Consider the following 16,687-nt stretch of genomic DNA (forward strand, 5'->3'; position numbering starts at 1 on the left):
TCTGGAAAAGGTCTGATATCTTTGCATGGCCCACTGCCATGCGTAGGTGTGAAAGGCCCCCTTCATCTTGCTCGGCTGGCCACGTGATTCAGACACCGTGAAATCGCCTCATTCTCCATGTAATTCGTGTATTTGATTTTCTTTTTGCCCATCACCTGCTTTCGGCTTCTTATCTTGACCTTTCTGAGCAGGTTATTTGGTTCTTTGCTTCTTTAATTGTAGCCACTGTAAGTCTATTTCAGCTGATACGACATTGACATTTTGGCACGATTGGTCTCTGTCTGAGTTTCGATTCTGCCTTTTATTCTTGATTTGTTAACTATGAAACTCTCCTCATGAGGCCTCCAGTAACCTTTGGTTGATTCTGCCTTGTGCATAGTGGAAGTATACTTATATAACGTGCTTATTTTGAGGTAGGTATGTATAGGTGGCATTTAATGCAATCTATCTTACTACTAAGCATAGCAAGCTGCACAATTTTCTTAGCTTTCTTGCAGTTCCAAGCATATTTACATGCGTAAACTAACTGAATATCTCCGTCATGCTCATGGCATAAGCTTCTTACATTCGACATTGTCCTTTCACTTTAGAGTCGCAATGTCCCTTATTCATGGCGTTTCATCTCTTTACGTCATTCGCAGGTCGTTATCTCTTCTATATATGAGTCAGTCTGGGTTCTTGTGGCGTCACCATTCTTCTTCCATTAAGACCTTTTTTGTTTCTTAGGTATGGGTACCTCAATGGGTGTGCTTCTTCTAATTATTACTGGACAGAGCCCCAGTGCGGCTCTCTGCTGGTTTATTTGCTCCTCGTACGTCACATACTTCAGCGTGAGCGTTCCTGGTACTTCACAATTGATGATTGGAGTGCAGGCTGTACTTGGGACCTCCACTACACTATGGCGGCCGACGGACCAGGGTGGATGCTGGAGTGATCGCTGCAGATGCCGTCGCCAATGAAATAAGATGAGATGGATGGAAGGGTATGGGGAGGTGTGAAAACAGTGAACGGAGGGGAGTGGAGGTTAGGGGAAGATAGCGGGCCAGGAAATCATCCGTTAATCTGTGCGGAATGTGGGCTGAGATTGCGGGATTCAGCCCGCAATTCGAGCAACCTGATTGGTTGGCTCCCATGCCCCAGGTGCTATTTAAAAGTGAAAAACCCTAAGAACCCTAACATCTGTTTTCTACTGAAAATACACAAAAATTACATTTTCCCTTCATTAAGATATACAATTCTATTTGTAAAATTATTTGGAACGCAGAATGTGGAAAACACTATTGACAAAATGTGAAAAGCACCATTACCAAAATATGTGAAACAAATAATCCTTTATGAGCTAAGTAAAACTGCACATTGTGTATGACATTTTTGGGAGTTTGACTATTCATAATTGATCAGCGCAATGGTGAACCTACACTCAAACATTCTTTTTCATTAGCCATTTGGACAAGCAGAAGGGTAGATTGTCATAGTTCTACCCCTGTTTGCAGTTAATCCTTTTTAATGCTTATTGAAGTTTAACTTATTTAAGGTCTTGCACAAATAGCATGGTTACACATACAAAGTTTTTAATTGCCTGTCAGGGGAAGCCTTTTGGTATGTTGTTTCATATGTTTTTTCAACCTTCTAACGATTGTAGGGTTGGACTTCAATATGAATGGATCTACATTTGATTTGCCTTCCAACATATTTCTTGTGCTTACCAATTGAACCAGACCTGAGACAAATGATGAACCACCTTTGAACTCCCCCTTTGAGGACCATGTCTTGATCCTACCTTACACTCTTAATCATAGTCTCAATCAGCACCCATTCACCTTGCCTCAACTCTGCATAGTCAGAACTCTAGAGAAAATAGCTTCTGCTCCTTTCTTAGATGTGCATGAGCTTTAGTATATTTCCCCAATCCAGACTGTCTACATTTGTATTCTTCATCCATCAGGTGTATCTCCTGGATCAATCCATCATCCAGTGTTTGTTTGATCATGGACTGAGAAACCAGAGACTGAGAAATCAAACTCCAACAAGGTTACTGCTTAAAACAACTGTATGATATACTGCTCGATATACCCTTATGTTGCCCCTCAGGTCCACTGTACGAATAGCCCCCTCGACCCTGGGCTTTAGCTCCTCCCATTCTAAGGGAAGTTTATTCATATAAATACTTTTTATCTATTCAAGGCAGAATGTTTGGTATTATGCTTGTTCTCCCATCTTTAAGGCATAGAGTGTGTATTAGAAAGGACTCTCTCCTTGGACGGGGATGGGAGAGACTCAGAAACTGTACTCAATCGGAATAATAACAAGATGTTTTATAGCACCCAGCGCATCCAGCACATCCTTAACTACCTTTGGTGCTTGAGTAAAAGGTGTTATTAGTACTCAACTGGATAGTACTCATTGTCATAGGCCCTTAAGACGGCTACCTCCCTTACATTATAACAAAGGATGTCACACACTCCCTGGCCCTCATTCCTCACACCACACACCACATCTTTTCTCTAGCAAGCATAGTATGAATCTGTGTCTCTCTACACCTCATAGTCAATACAACTATTTTGGCAGGAGGTTTGATTCTAGTGCTTCTAGGTCTGGAATTAAGTGTATGTGGTTCCTCTAGTAACACATCCTCTTCACCACTGATAACCCATCCATGCTTATTGTTGCTACTGTTATTATCACTGGCATGGCTCCTCTCTATTCTTTTTTCATTGAAACATAGTTATTTTCCTCTTCCCTTCTCTTTTCCATCTGATTTGCTGGCCACAATCCTGACTCACCAACTTGATCTCATCTTTCCTCATCCATCACCACAAATCCACTTTTTCCCATGCTCTCTTGCCCCCTTTCCATCTCATTACTTGATTGAGGTCCACACAACTATTCTTCTTCCAATACAGTATTGTGGAAAACATTGATCACTCTCGTCATCATAGAAAACCTTGGCAAAGTGCCGGCATGTGTCAGTCTGAGTGGAGTGGTGACACTTCTGGTTCGTTCTTTTTCGACAGACTACAATCCTGTACTGAAGTTTACTGCATGGGACCTGCTGTGCTCCGTTAGTCAGAGTAAACATCATTGACTATCCTTTAAGGAGAGGCATAGGCAGTGGCCTGGTAGAGGTGTGCCTGGGGACGCTGTGTGAGCGAGCAACTGGGAGCTCCACCCCCGGTTGCTCAACAAAACCTAGCAGGACCGCGAAGTGCCGGCAAGTGTCAATCTGCAGTCTGCAGTGCTGACGTGCGGACGTGCCGGACTGTCGAGACCAGCCCATGCGATGAGATCTGCCTGCAAATGTAAGTACTTTGTGACTTCGGTCAATCCAAAAGTCGGACCTTGACTGGAAGATGGGGGGCCGACTTGGGCCGAGTTGAAGGCTATAAAGAGGGGCCAGTTTTAAGGTACGGTTGCTACTCCTGGCATCCCAGGGAGCTATCTGACCCTTGGGGTACTCGGGGTAGTAGGGTTCAGGCACGTACCCAGAAAGGAAAATGTGAGCAGTGATTGGTTTGGACTGCATGTGCAAGGTTAGTTCCGGGCTCCCTGAAATCACCCTTGGATGGGAATTTGGAGTCTGTTCAGGCTGATACCTCAGACATTCGATTCACTAGGGTGTGGGACGTTCTGTATCCACAGAAGTAAACGGAAGAAATGACTAGGAATTCAAATGAATGTCCTCTAGAGGTACATGTGTGCATAACGGCTAAAACGACCTCTTCCTTGAACATTTTGGAGTCGGCCGCTGCAGCTTCATCGGATTTAATTTGGTTGATCCAATTTCCCAAACAAATCTTCAAATTATACAAGGTCTATCTCTCGCAAAGTCTGCTGTGCAGGAAGCAGCGGATGAGAGACAGGTGGATTTGCTTTGATTGGGAATTCAGGGGACTCAGGAAGAAGGGGTCTTGGCTAGGCCTCTGAAATTGCCCCCAACAAACTATGTACTCCCGCAGGTCGACATACGAGAAGGTTTGAAAGACCTGACACGGGTTTCAATACCTCCAGCCCTGAAGGGAGGAAAAACGATATCTTCACCTCCTAGAATTTAGAGGTTTGCCAAAGCATAGGGGAGTTCTTTGCTGTGAAATCAGACGCACCCAGTAAATAAACAATGTTGGTAGCCTCTACTGCCTGAGACGGCTTCTGCAATTGCACGTTTTACCTATCAGAAAGCAACACTGCACCAGCCCGAGGTGGCTACTACAGTGACAGGGGTTTTGGGTGAGCATGGGGTGCCGCCCCCGTGTGCAGTGGACCCCTCAAAGGGGGGATGCCTGAAACTGTTTTCTCTAGAGGAAATGAGTGGGAGGCCAGCAGACATGAGAGTTCAAGGGAAGGGATTCCCTATGGTGGATCCCAGACCTTGATGTTTGTACTTTCATGAACCGACCCCCTGTAAATGGTGCTCGCTGGTATTGGCTCCTCCGGGTCTCCGGCGGAAGAACTACAATGCCCATAAATTCCATGAACACTGCGTGTGCTGTGTTGTGGAAGTGAGTAGTGTCACTGGCATTTGGCAACTTCTACATAGAGAAGCAGCAGCGAAGGGGATGCTGCTTGTCAAGTTTTGCCATTTAGCTGTTCTTGCTAGGTGCTTTTGTTTTCATGTTTACTGACTCTTGGCTTGTTCCTCAAGCATCAGTTTGCCTGCTGATTTTGTTTGAGGTAACCCTGTTACTTGACCATACTCCTGCTTACGGCCTCAGTTGTTGTCTCACTAATACTGACACCAACCTGATGCTAGCTCTGTGTGGCTATTCCTTAGGTTCACTTCCCTAACCTAGGCCCAGCCCACCCCTTGTCTTGCTATGCAGTCTTTATACCGAAAATGTTATATTGAAACACACATATATCGAGCATTTTATAACGAAAACCTGCATACAGAATCTATTTTTGGGTGGGGTAAAGGATTACTTTTTTGGGGAAATGCTTGGGATGGGTTTTTAAGGGCGGTAACCAGGGGTTTGAGCCCCACCCCTAAGATGAGAAAAATGCATTCGGTATACAGGTTTTCGTAATAAAATGCTCGATAAATGTGTGTTTCAATATAACATTTTGGTATAAAGACATGTAACCAGGGGACAAGCTTCCACCATCTCAGTTGTTGGCTGGTCTACCTTTTGTCTTGGCTATGAGAGACATGGAGACTTTCCTTTACCTAGGCTCTTGTGGCTCTTTCCTCAGTCTGTCCTAAACCACAGGTATATTCCCCATGATCTCTGTTTGATATCCTGTTTGGTTTGGATCTCAACTCTTGCTGTTTCTATTTCCTTGCCACTACACCCTGCGTATAACATCAAATCCTGCTACGCTTCAGTCTTTGGATTTTCCTCTACGGATTGTGGACCTCCAGTTGACAGACCTTTGGATTATGAGCTTCCTTTTGGAATTTGTTTCCTGGAATATTTCTCTGTCTGCATCGAATATCAGTGGGTTGTCTGACCTCCAGACTACGCCTCCCTGAGTGGGTTGGGATACAACTAGTTTTCCAGCTGCTTTCGTGACCCCTCAGGATTTGTTGGTGATGTTCCTCTCATTTCTGTACCACTATACTGTTATGACCCTACAAACACATAATGAGATTCCACCTTGCATCATCCATCACCTATTGCTAGTGCTGATGGGAATTGTAGTCCAAACCCTCTGTACAAAATGTTCCAGGTTTTGCCCCCTACCCTACTCCATTACTCGTGTGTGAACACTCTGTTAAATTGTTTTAATGTCCCATTAATGGCGTGGGAGGATAGCTCAGCGGCAACTTGCTTGCCTTGGAAGCAAGACGAGACGGAGCAACACAGGTTTGATCCCCGAATAACCTATCATATCATATCATTGCTTTCAGGGTGGTAGACCATAATGTATTTTCATTAAACTCTTTATTGCCCAACAATGTCATTATGTATTCGCATGCATCCTGTGCTTCTGATAGTGCCATAACCTTTTTCTTTGCATACAATTTGTTGTCTCATTACTTTCTTTAATCTATATCAGCCTATTTGAGGCTGTTGGTTAATGTACCCTGTTTTCTCATACATTCAACCCTGTTAGATGTTGCATCCACACAAGCAGTTTTGCGTCTAACTTGTTAGTTGGTCACATATTCAGATACCTACATTTTTTAACTGTATATTGGTGATGAATTGTCTAAGAGGGTCATGAACTTCATTTAATCCATTCATACTTTTTTGGACCTTCGCAGATTTCCTCTTTTTTACTAACACTTCAATCCAGAAAAATATGTTTAATTTTTCCATGTTAATGTATGAATATTGTTTTAAATATATATTCTTTCTTAAAAGGATCATTGTCACACATGGTTTATAATTATTTTACGGCATCGCCCTGAATAAGGACCTCCGTGGTGCGAAATACATTGGCCAACAATGTCTGCCCTTTGAGTGCTGATACATACAACGCTGCCATAATAAAGATTGTTGTTAATTATCTATTAAAATGGAATGTTTTATGTTAAAAATGGTTATGTAATAATTTAGTTGTTTTTACTATCTGGGTGCATCTCCTACTGAGGACGTTTCTCCTACTGTCTTGTTTTGAATATACCTTTACCACTGCCAGATGAACCCTTCCTACATACCAGACACATTATTGATATTTTGAGTGAGGAGTGTTCTGTAAAGGACATGGACCACTCCAACAGACTTTCTCTTGGGCGCCTCCTGAGACCTCTGACAAACCAGACCTAACAGGTTCTGAACTGAGCAGTGAAACCAATATTAGGAATCAAGAAATACGACCATGATTCTCCAGCATATAAAAATCTGTCAACCAAAATGACTGATCTACAAAATGGACTTGAAAAAAGGCCATATCCACCTGTTTAACATATCAGTTTTGTGATTAAATTGGACAAATGGGACTTGTGCAAAAATTATGCACACCTAGCTGAACTAAGAAGCTATAAGGAACTGTGTACATTGGTGCATAGTTACAGAACTCCACAGAAATATGTATTGGTATGCCCCTCACCTGGCCTGCGTAGGTTTATCTTGTTATTAAGAATTAACAAGCCTGAAATGGGGATTGCCAGGGAAACCAGAAAATGTTGTATGGGTAAATTGGATGGCAAATTGAAAACGGCCCAACACGCTTTAACTAAATGTTGTAAAAACGTTTCACTGTACATGTCCATGTTTGGTAAACGTGTACATGATTATGACACCATCAAGAGTGATTAGTTTTGGGTGAGCGGTTTAAATTCATCTAATCAGTCTTGGCACATCGCACTTTATTCAGTTTGGCAGGAAATCCAAAAGTTATTCTAGAATGTCTATATTTAAAGGAATGTGCTGTAAATAATGACTTGTTGAATTGTGATGATTCAGGATATGTTTGGTTATACATAGTGACACTTGTTTTAATACTGTAATGTACCTAAATGTTAATTATATGTGTATATGTTGATGTTTATTGCTGTGAAAAGTTCGTAAGAACTATAACAAATTAAAGATACAAAAAAGAAAGAAAAAAAAGAAACTATCGACCAAGCAGACACACAAGACCCCACTTTAGCTCTGAAAATCATGACAGCCCCGCAAAGAAACCAAGATTGAAACCCAACTTCTGTCAGTTCATGGCATATTACCCTGGAATGACCTCCCCATAACTAAGAAGGAAATGAAAGAGAATCTAACTTTATCTGCTAGTAATGCCTACTCATTTCTTGCTTGATCTTCCCCTTTACTTCACTTGTGATATCTAGCATATTTCCTCCTGCACGGCATGCATTGTGCAAATAAAATAAGCATGTGCAGATACCAAATGCTCTATGTGGCTACAGCACACCTGCACCCAGAGGCGTTGCTAAGGGAGTTGGGGGGGGGCAAAGGGGGCTATATCCCGGGTCTTTTGGTTGTAGCCCCAGATAGAAGCTCAAGTGCCCCAACCAAAATGCTAGCCAGCCCCGAGTCCTGGCAGTCCTGACATTAGCTTAGCCCCTGATCTTTTCCAGACCTAGCAACACCCCTGTCTGCACCGTTGCCTTGAAACTTGCATACACACAGCAGTCTGTCTGAAACAAACAAATCCCTTCTTACGGAGCTCCAAACTCTTATAAGGAGGTAGAAGTGTGCCCCCTAAATCATGAGCACATCAGAATGGAGGACTGCTTCTAGCAGCATGACCTTTGGCTGAAAGAACCAGATTAGGAACCAGAGGAACCAGAAGATATATTCTGTCTGGTGTTTCCTGAATCCTCACTTCTTGGGAGTCCTTGTTATAGGAGGGAATTCTCCAGACCAGTTGCTACCAGCTGATATCCAGTGCTTGCCCAGAGTCGGCAGGTTTGTGGGCCAGCTGTTGGGCAAACGAAGTAGGGCTGTGAGGTGAAGGGTGTGTTTTCATGAGGGTGGCTTTGCCAGTCATGCAGTCACTGCCCCTGTGTGAATGTAATCGTGTAACTGCACATCAGAGCCCAATATCCAAAATATAGCACCCATTGGCATTAAACTCCATTACCTGGGCCACAGGGGGTGGCAAGTAGGTGGTTCTTGGGATATGCTTTGAGAGCAAGGAAGGAGAGGCAAAGAGCTTAAAGTACAAAGGTAGCTGTTGAGTATCTCATAAATGTATATCCAACATTGGATGGAAAACAATACTTGACCCATTTATAAAATAAGTAGTGTAGAAGCCTGTGTACATCGGCTAAAGTGCAGATTTACATTGACACATTTGGACCACTATACATACTAAGGCAACAGCTCCCTCTAGCAGCGACAACAGGTGAAGCTAAGCAAATTGGCATTGTCTCTATCCTAAGGCAACAGCTCCCTCTAGCATTGACAACAGGCGAGGCAACTGCATCGGACAAACATACAGGACAAACATACATCTGGCCTTTTATGATATTGTTAGATGTACTATGCCCATCGCAACGACACAGCTTGCAACTGCAGTTCTTTATAGGATGAAACTGTAGTACATACATTGGTACAAAAAATAGAGGCAAGTGCAGATGAGCAAGTAATATGAGTGCTAATAATGTCTGTATCTTGAAATGCATTCACCCCCACACTGCAGTTACTGATATGGAGTCTTCCCTCCAACCAGGAGATGGCTGATTTTGATAGTCTCCTCCTTCAAGAAAGGACCTTTATTCATATTCATAACCTTTATTTATTCATGGTAGAATGTTTGGTCTGATGCATATTCTCCCCACTTTAAGGCAGAGAGTGTGTATAAAAATGGACCCTCTTCTTTGACGGGGATGGGAGAGGCTCAGGAACTGTTGTATAGCACACACCACATCTATAATTGTCTTTGGTGCTGGGATAAAAGGTGTAATCAGTACCCAACTTAATAGTACCCATTTTATGCAGCTTGGAAACATAAAAGGCAGGGTTGTTCTTGCAGAGTTCAACGCTGTGCTCTGCTAGTCTTTGGGAAGACTCCAGGTCTTCCCAAAGACTAGCAGTTATCTTAAAGTCTTGAGTTGTTGAAGACCTTTTCTCGAAAGGAAGGGACTCTGTATTACAATATGACAGACCCTTTAGGATTTATAATGAGATATTTCTAAGGAGGAGATTCCATTTCAGAGTCAATTCTCCCTGAGAAACTATTTAAGAATGAATCTTGCCCAAGGGGTTACTTTTTTAAATAAAGGGAAGTGCTTCTTTTTCTTGTTTGTGCCATGAAATAGAGAGCCACACAGCATTATTATGCCGCTCAGTAGCTCATTGTTATTTCACCATTACATAACCCATTTATTTAAGCAATAGGCCCCTCGCAGAGTGGGCATTACCACTTCAGGTAATGCCCCAATGGCCAGAATTACAGGCCCCGGGGCCTATTGCTATTAGTACCACGGGCTGTGGTTCTAAGAGCATTTTATTTCTGTTCCGAAACGCTCTGGCATTTCAGAACAGAAAAGAAAAATGTCAAAAAAATGGCCGCAGAAGAAGGGAAAGCAAAGCCCATTTTCCCTTTCCATGGCAGCCATTGAAAATTAATGTAAAAAGGTAAATAAACAATCTCATTGCCCCTCGCTGGGTACTAATATAAATCATTTTTCAAACATATTCAAAAACAGGGCTTCTGTGTTGTCCCATGTCGTATCTGGGATGTTCTGCCAATGATGGTGTTTTGTCTCTTGCCATTTTGCTTTATTTACAACATTGAAGAGTAATTTCTGCCTTTTTTATCTCTAAATGTAGGACTAAAAGTTGCACATTTGTTGGGTGTTATGAGCTTGGGTGCCAAGACTTTTGATTTTAAGTACAAAGGGTTTTAACACAGAAATTACCCGGGACAGTGGGGCTGGCTGAGGTAACTGGGTGAAGAAAAAAAAATCAATCTTTCTTCCAGTACCAGCGCCCTCAGCCCTTCCCCTCTCTCCATTAGGCTCTGCCTTCCTGTTGGCAAACAAAGCACTCAGTCTCTCAGAATTTAAGTGCCTGTACTTCTTTCTTTCCTCAGAAACTCAACTGCAGGCCACCACTCTACCCTTTCAACATCAGTTTTTACCCGCCCCCTTTCCTCTTTTACACTATTTGTCTCCAGCTGAGGGAAGCTTGACTAACAATAATGCGGAATTGCATTTTCTCAAAATGTCCCATCCTACAAAGGCAATGCACTCCCATCAATAGTACCCATTATTCAGGTCATTGGTTTTGTTAGTTTCCTCAACGACTGATTTTGAACAAACTGAGTGACCATAAACACTGCTGCGGCTCCAGAGACTAATATTGCCAAAACAGGTATCCATATTTGATTGTTCAACAAGACCACTTCTAACAGGAAATTAGTATTTAGAAATACAGGGACGGATTCACAAATGCTTGGTTAGTCTCTGCTCATCTTGAACAAACATTGGTGTTTTCCTGTAACTGGGTGGGGGATTTTTATTAATAATGGCCTGAGAGCACACAATACATACGTAGATTTTCCATGTGCCTTCTTTACCTTTCTGTCAGGGATGGCGCCTATCTTCATAGCTTCCTCAGATATATTTTCTGTGCTTACTACTGAAGGATTAACTTTTGGGACCCGCTGCTTACGATCTCCTCTTCCCCCTTTTTTTTCTCTTAGCTGTTGTTCTATTTATAATGCTGCTTTTACAAGAGCTATGGATGTAGTGGGCCAGTGAACAATATAAGCCATCACACCTTTAATCTCCTCCGTGAACCCTTTTTAGAATACTGCAGCCGCATCAGTCAAATTACCCTCTACTAGTAATTGCTGAAACTAAGCAATACAAGTTACTACATCTCTCGACCCTTGTTTCGGGTACAAAGGGGCACTTTGTGCTAATTATTTCGGCTGGTGGCTTTAGAAAAGTAATTTGAATTGGGTCAATAAGGTATCATAACTTTGTTACCTAGGTGCTGTTGTTTAAGATCAGTAGCATCACCCAATGGAGAGTGTCCTTGTTTAGGAAGGATAACCTGAACATAATCCATGCTTGGGCCGTTAAGAATGTTAATGGGTGGCTGAGAAAGTGAAGTTCACATACACAAGAAGGTATCTTGATTGTCTGGGGGTACAAGAGAGGCTAATATCGATACATATTTTATTTGGATTAACAGCCTCAACTCCAATTTAAGATTTACTATAGCTAAAAATGAAGGATGTATCCCTTTCTTGGATCTGGTGATAAATGTGATAGATGGGTCCCTTGTTACTTGTCTTTACAGAAAGCCCACGGATCACAAGACTAGGCCTCAGTGACAACATACCCTTTGGACAATTTCTTTGCACCAGAAGAAACTGTACATTTTTGCAGGATTTCAAAAAGGAGCAGGGATTGCATTTGATAAGTTCCTTGACAAGGGCTATCCCTGACACACTCTCAGAAAGTCACAAAAAGAGCAAGAAATTAGGATATATCCAATCTGTTGGAGAACTCTACCAATAAGAAAGAGATGTCTAAGGCTGTGTGTGTTACATCATTCAGTCCATATAGCAATGCCATTTTTGCTTTTAAAAGAATAAAAAACCTAAAACAGCATTAGGTTTCTGCTGATAGAAACAAGGCAAGACTGCAGGTTAATTTGAGAGAATTTGTGGGACTACCGCCTGTCAAGGGACACTATCCATGTGGAGGCTGTGTCATGTGTAAATTCACCATGCTCAAACTTAACTTTGAGGTCAATCACAAAGAGTGGAATTAGGAGTTCCACAGGACGTGTAAAAGTATTAACGCCATCTATGTTATTCTGTGCCCATACATGAAGATATACATAGGGAAGACTACCAGACAAATAAGAGTTAGGATCACAGAACATCGGTCCAAAATCAGAATAAAAAGTGTATCAGCACCATTGGTGGAACATTTTCAGACATTGGGCCACAGTGAAAATGATATCAAATGGTGGGTCATTGATAAAGCAAAGGAAGGGACATCAGAGACACAGACGAACTGCTAGAAAGAAAGGAACCATTTTAGTTATACAAGCTAGATAGTTACCACTCTGGAATAAACCAGCAGGAAGAATGGCAACCCTTGGGTTTATAATCCACCAATTGTCACTGTGTCTGTGTGCCTTTTTCCTTTTGGCTTATGCCCATTTTACATAATGTACTATATTGATTCTATTATATTGTAGAATTTATCTGTATCCTCCATTGAACTTTCTGTTTTTATGAATGAACAGTAACCATATGATTGGCAACATTGGGAATTTAGGACACTGTCCATGATTGATATCTCATTCCCTTCTTAACTCTCCCTGAGCCAGAAGCCCTGCTGAAAGGGATTTTTCGCCCATCCGTGGTTTCTCTATACTACGACCTCACGCGTGCCATTGTATCTTCAACCCCCACATGCTCTTTTCATTTTCAAATTTTACATCAGTCTTACACTTGGTGCCACCGGCATTAGATCAGTCCTTCAGCCCAACCTACTATCAGACCCCTGATTTAATGGGCCCACGCCCCAGCCTTTATTACAGACAGTTTCTTGGTTTTTGACTCATGTTCCCAACATTCGTTTTCCACAGCCTGGAGCTCTATAGCCCAGGCTGAACTCAGCTCATGAGCGGCTGCAAGATGAGCAATAATAGATTGCTGTCACACACTGTTATGTTTTAACCTATACTGGGTCTGTGGCCATTCCCTATGTATGTGTGAGGTTGAGTCTAGAATGCTTTGTGTGGTACATTCCATGTAGAATGTTATGGTATAAGTGCCAAGGTTCTCCCTCTGTCAGTTGGAAAATGAACTGGGCAGAGGGGGTCCGGTGGATGCTTCCCTCCCTCATGTACTTATCCTGCCTGGAACTTATTACCTGTGACTTATATACCACGAACCCACTAAAGTCTCTTAACTAAAGCTGGTCTCCTGGCTCATCAATTCCACCCCTCGATTTGCATTGTAACACTGGCGACGAGGATTTTGGTGATTGAGGTGTACCTGGGGCTGAAAAGCAGCAAGAAAGGACAGAAAATAAGCAAACTTGTGCCAGAAGGAATATGGTGCACAGGAAGTTGCCCACCAAAAAGGAGTGAGGAACCAGAAGCATCCACCGCCCCCTCCCCCGGCCCCAAGGTGAGCGCGCCCCATGTCCTGCATGACTGATTAGTGAGGGACATTTATAGTGATTTTGGGGGGCAGCGCTGCTCACTTTCATTTGTTCTGCATCTGCCACAGCAAGGACTTCTTAATATATGAAGGCATAGGCGCATTTTTAGTTTGGCGCTTCACAAGACGTCAGTGGCGTGTTATTGGCAGAGCAAGGGGTCGGGGGAACAAAAGAGAGACTCTGCTTATCAGCAGTGCAAATGGCTTCAGCGAGAGAGCGCATAGAAGTAGCCGGGCATTTGACAGCACGCCCACGTTCATAAGACTTTTATAAGCTGTGCTTGAACATGCTGTAAAAAGGAGCGGCTGCAAGTCATATTAACACTGAGTAGGAGTTAAAGGTGCAGGCTGCACAGCTGGATTTGACTGTTCATTACTTTCAGCGTTGCTTTGTTTGGATGTGTGTCACTTTGAGAATGCGAAAGGGTCATCTGTCGTATCGGGCAGAAACGCCAGCGGCTGTGGCACGGATGACCGTTGGCCCGGAGAGCTCTGTCCGTGGCCCTGCTCTCCATATAACTGATGACGTCACGGTTCTGCTGGGTGTATCGGCGATGGACACAATTCAGATTTTCCACACATTCGTTACAGAAAGTCATAATTCTATTAAAGACACGGAGGCGAAGGATTATCCCACCCACCCGATCAATCGTAAGAATGAGATGTTTACATGTCATGTTTCTGTTGTTATTTATGTAATGAATCATACAGGATGTATAATAACTATGAAGATGTTGTTAATGATCAATGAGTATACAGGTTATTACTGGATGTGGAATTTACGATTGACCCACCCTGTGTCGGTTTATAGTCACCTTTCTAATTTATGTTTCTTTAGGGACGACGTCAGACAGCAAACAAGCAGGAATTTGAGAATGGAAGAGGATATCAAAGACGTACAGAACTCATCCTCGCAAGGACAAAGAAAGAGGAGGAAGGGAAAGAGGACAGGAGTTTTGTTCCATTGAGGACTTGTTTATTGGTTTATGGAACTATCACATGGTCAGTTGAGGACCAATCGAAATGAACTACAAATTCTCAGAAAAACATGGTTATTGTAGTTTTTTATTAGATTTGTATTCATATTCTTTGGTACTGCTGAACAGTAAAGTTGTAGAGTAAGCATAATCCGAGCCTCCGGTCTTGACATAGAATCCTGATGGAATGTTGCTGCCAACTTTCGGCATTACTGGAACGTTACATGTACTGCAATGACTGGAGGATGGATTTCAAGGCTTTCAAAATGAATGTCGCAGGTGTTTATTTTCTATTAGCATTTCCATTTTTGTTCGATCGGATTTTCAGGGAAGTGTTTCTACTTATCACTCATTTGAAAGAGTGACATAGCGTAAACCTGCGGACCCTATTGTTTTGCTTTGTGTCTGACAATTTTATTTTTGTGACATTGCCATTCTGCTTTATCAGATATGTAAAATAGTTGAGAGTAATATGTCATGAATTCATGAAACGTTTTTTTGAATTCATGAAACGTTTTTAATATGGGCAATGCAAATACCAACACATGCTGAAATGTTGTTTGAAAAAAAAATGCAATGTTTTATTCGATGCATCATTGTTGAGGATGTGATGTATGAAAATACAGGTCACTATTCCGCAGGCATGGTAGTGTAGTTTTTGATGGTTTCTTTTATGGCACTCAATGAACATGCTTTTGGGGAAAGGAATTTCCGGTTGTTGTGCCATAGTTGTGGGCGCGTGTGTTGCGCTATAGCGGTTATGTGTTTTGGTGTTCATGTTTGGTGCCAGTATAGTTATTGGTGGGTCCCAATAAGGTAGGCATTGTTGTTGCCCAAGAGTGGGAAATGGTATTTTATGTGGCAATTAGCCATTCAAGGCAATGCAATTGTATTTTATGTGGCGATTAGCCATTCAAGGCAACGCTTTATTATGGTGCCAGTGTGGCATTGGCAAGTCACAAATGGAGGCCATTTAGTAGCAGAGTGCCACTGCTAGTGGTGTTTGTGGTAGGGTGCTACTGCAAGTGGTGTGTAGTTAGTGCCAGTTTGTTAAAGTAGTTAGTGCCAGTTTGTTATAGTGTTTCATGGTGCCAAAGTCGTTTTGGTAAGTGGTTTATGGAATTGTATGGAATTTAGGCAACCAATAGAAACGTTAGAAATGGTAAAGTGTTTTTCTTTGCACTAACCCACATTTTTTCCACAGTTACATCTCTACAAAGACTCTGCAGGCATAACATTTTGAACTTTTATTGCGGCGCACCTGAATTTCGGATTTTCAAAATTTGTAATGCTGAATTCGTCTTGTTTTTGTGTGGGTATTGTGAGTGCTTTAGAACTACTGCATTTCTTTGATATGTTCACTTGACAATGTTTTTTATCACCTACATTTTTCCACAGGTATTTTAAACAAATGAACTCTGAAAGTAGGATTTTTGGGACTCGCTCTGGTGATGTTACTTAAAACATTTTATATTCTCAAAATGTCAAGCTGAATTCGTTCATTAATTGGTTTAAGGGTAACTGTGTGGGTTATTAATGCAGATCACCTGTGTGATTGTGGTTGTGTGGACGTCTGGTGGTCAGTTGTGAGAGCATGGTGTGATCATTAGCTATTATGGTGTTAGGCATTCAACCTCAAGGGTGCCGATGCTATGTGATCAACTGTGGCGAGCATTTAGTGGTTCAGATAGTTAACCTTCAGTGGTTTCATGGTAAGATGTGCAGTGGTGAGCATTGGTTGTTCGACCTGGTGTTGTGTTGGCACACTGCTTGTGTCAATTTGTTGGTAAGTAAATGTTGATCTTTTGGTTGGGTATCAATTTTGGTGATCTACGTCACCGATTTTGTGGTTGGTGCCCAGCAGTATGTTATGCTGAGGCTCATTGGGTCTCAATAGGTGTATGCTTTAGGCAGATAGAGGGTTTAACCCTATGGTTTCTTCAGGAAGCTTTGATGTTTGTGAAGGTTGATACAGGGTTAATGAGGTGATGCAGGCGGTTAGGACTGTTTATATGATAGGGGGCTGGTCCCCTGTAGATGAGTCCATAATTGGCCATTATGGTGCTGGCGAGTGTTTTTGTAGTGTATTAGCTATTCACAGCTATATTATGGTATTGGTAGGGAATAGCATTTTGCTTTCTGTGGTTTGCAGGATGGGTTTTGGAAGAATAGTT

General features: G+C 42.2%; 1 long non-coding RNA gene across 1 annotated transcript in view; it reads left to right on the forward strand.

Moving 5' to 3' along the window:
* LOC138574436 (uncharacterized) overlaps positions 1–15,995 on the forward strand; it is a 173,727-nt gene extending 157,732 nt beyond the window's left edge. Inside the window, exon 2 of the long non-coding RNA XR_011303936.1 lies at positions 14,375–15,995. This is a non-coding gene — a long non-coding RNA (uncharacterized lncRNA). The remainder of the gene's footprint in view (positions 1–14,374) is intronic.
* Positions 15,996–16,687: the final 692 nt, after the last annotated feature.

The sequence above is a fragment of the Ambystoma mexicanum genome, chromosome 1p, assembly GCF_040938575.1.
Source record: "Ambystoma mexicanum isolate Mex_15411 chromosome 1p, UKY_AmexF1_1, whole genome shotgun sequence".
Lineage (NCBI taxonomy): Eukaryota > Metazoa > Chordata > Amphibia > Caudata > Ambystomatidae > Ambystoma > Ambystoma mexicanum.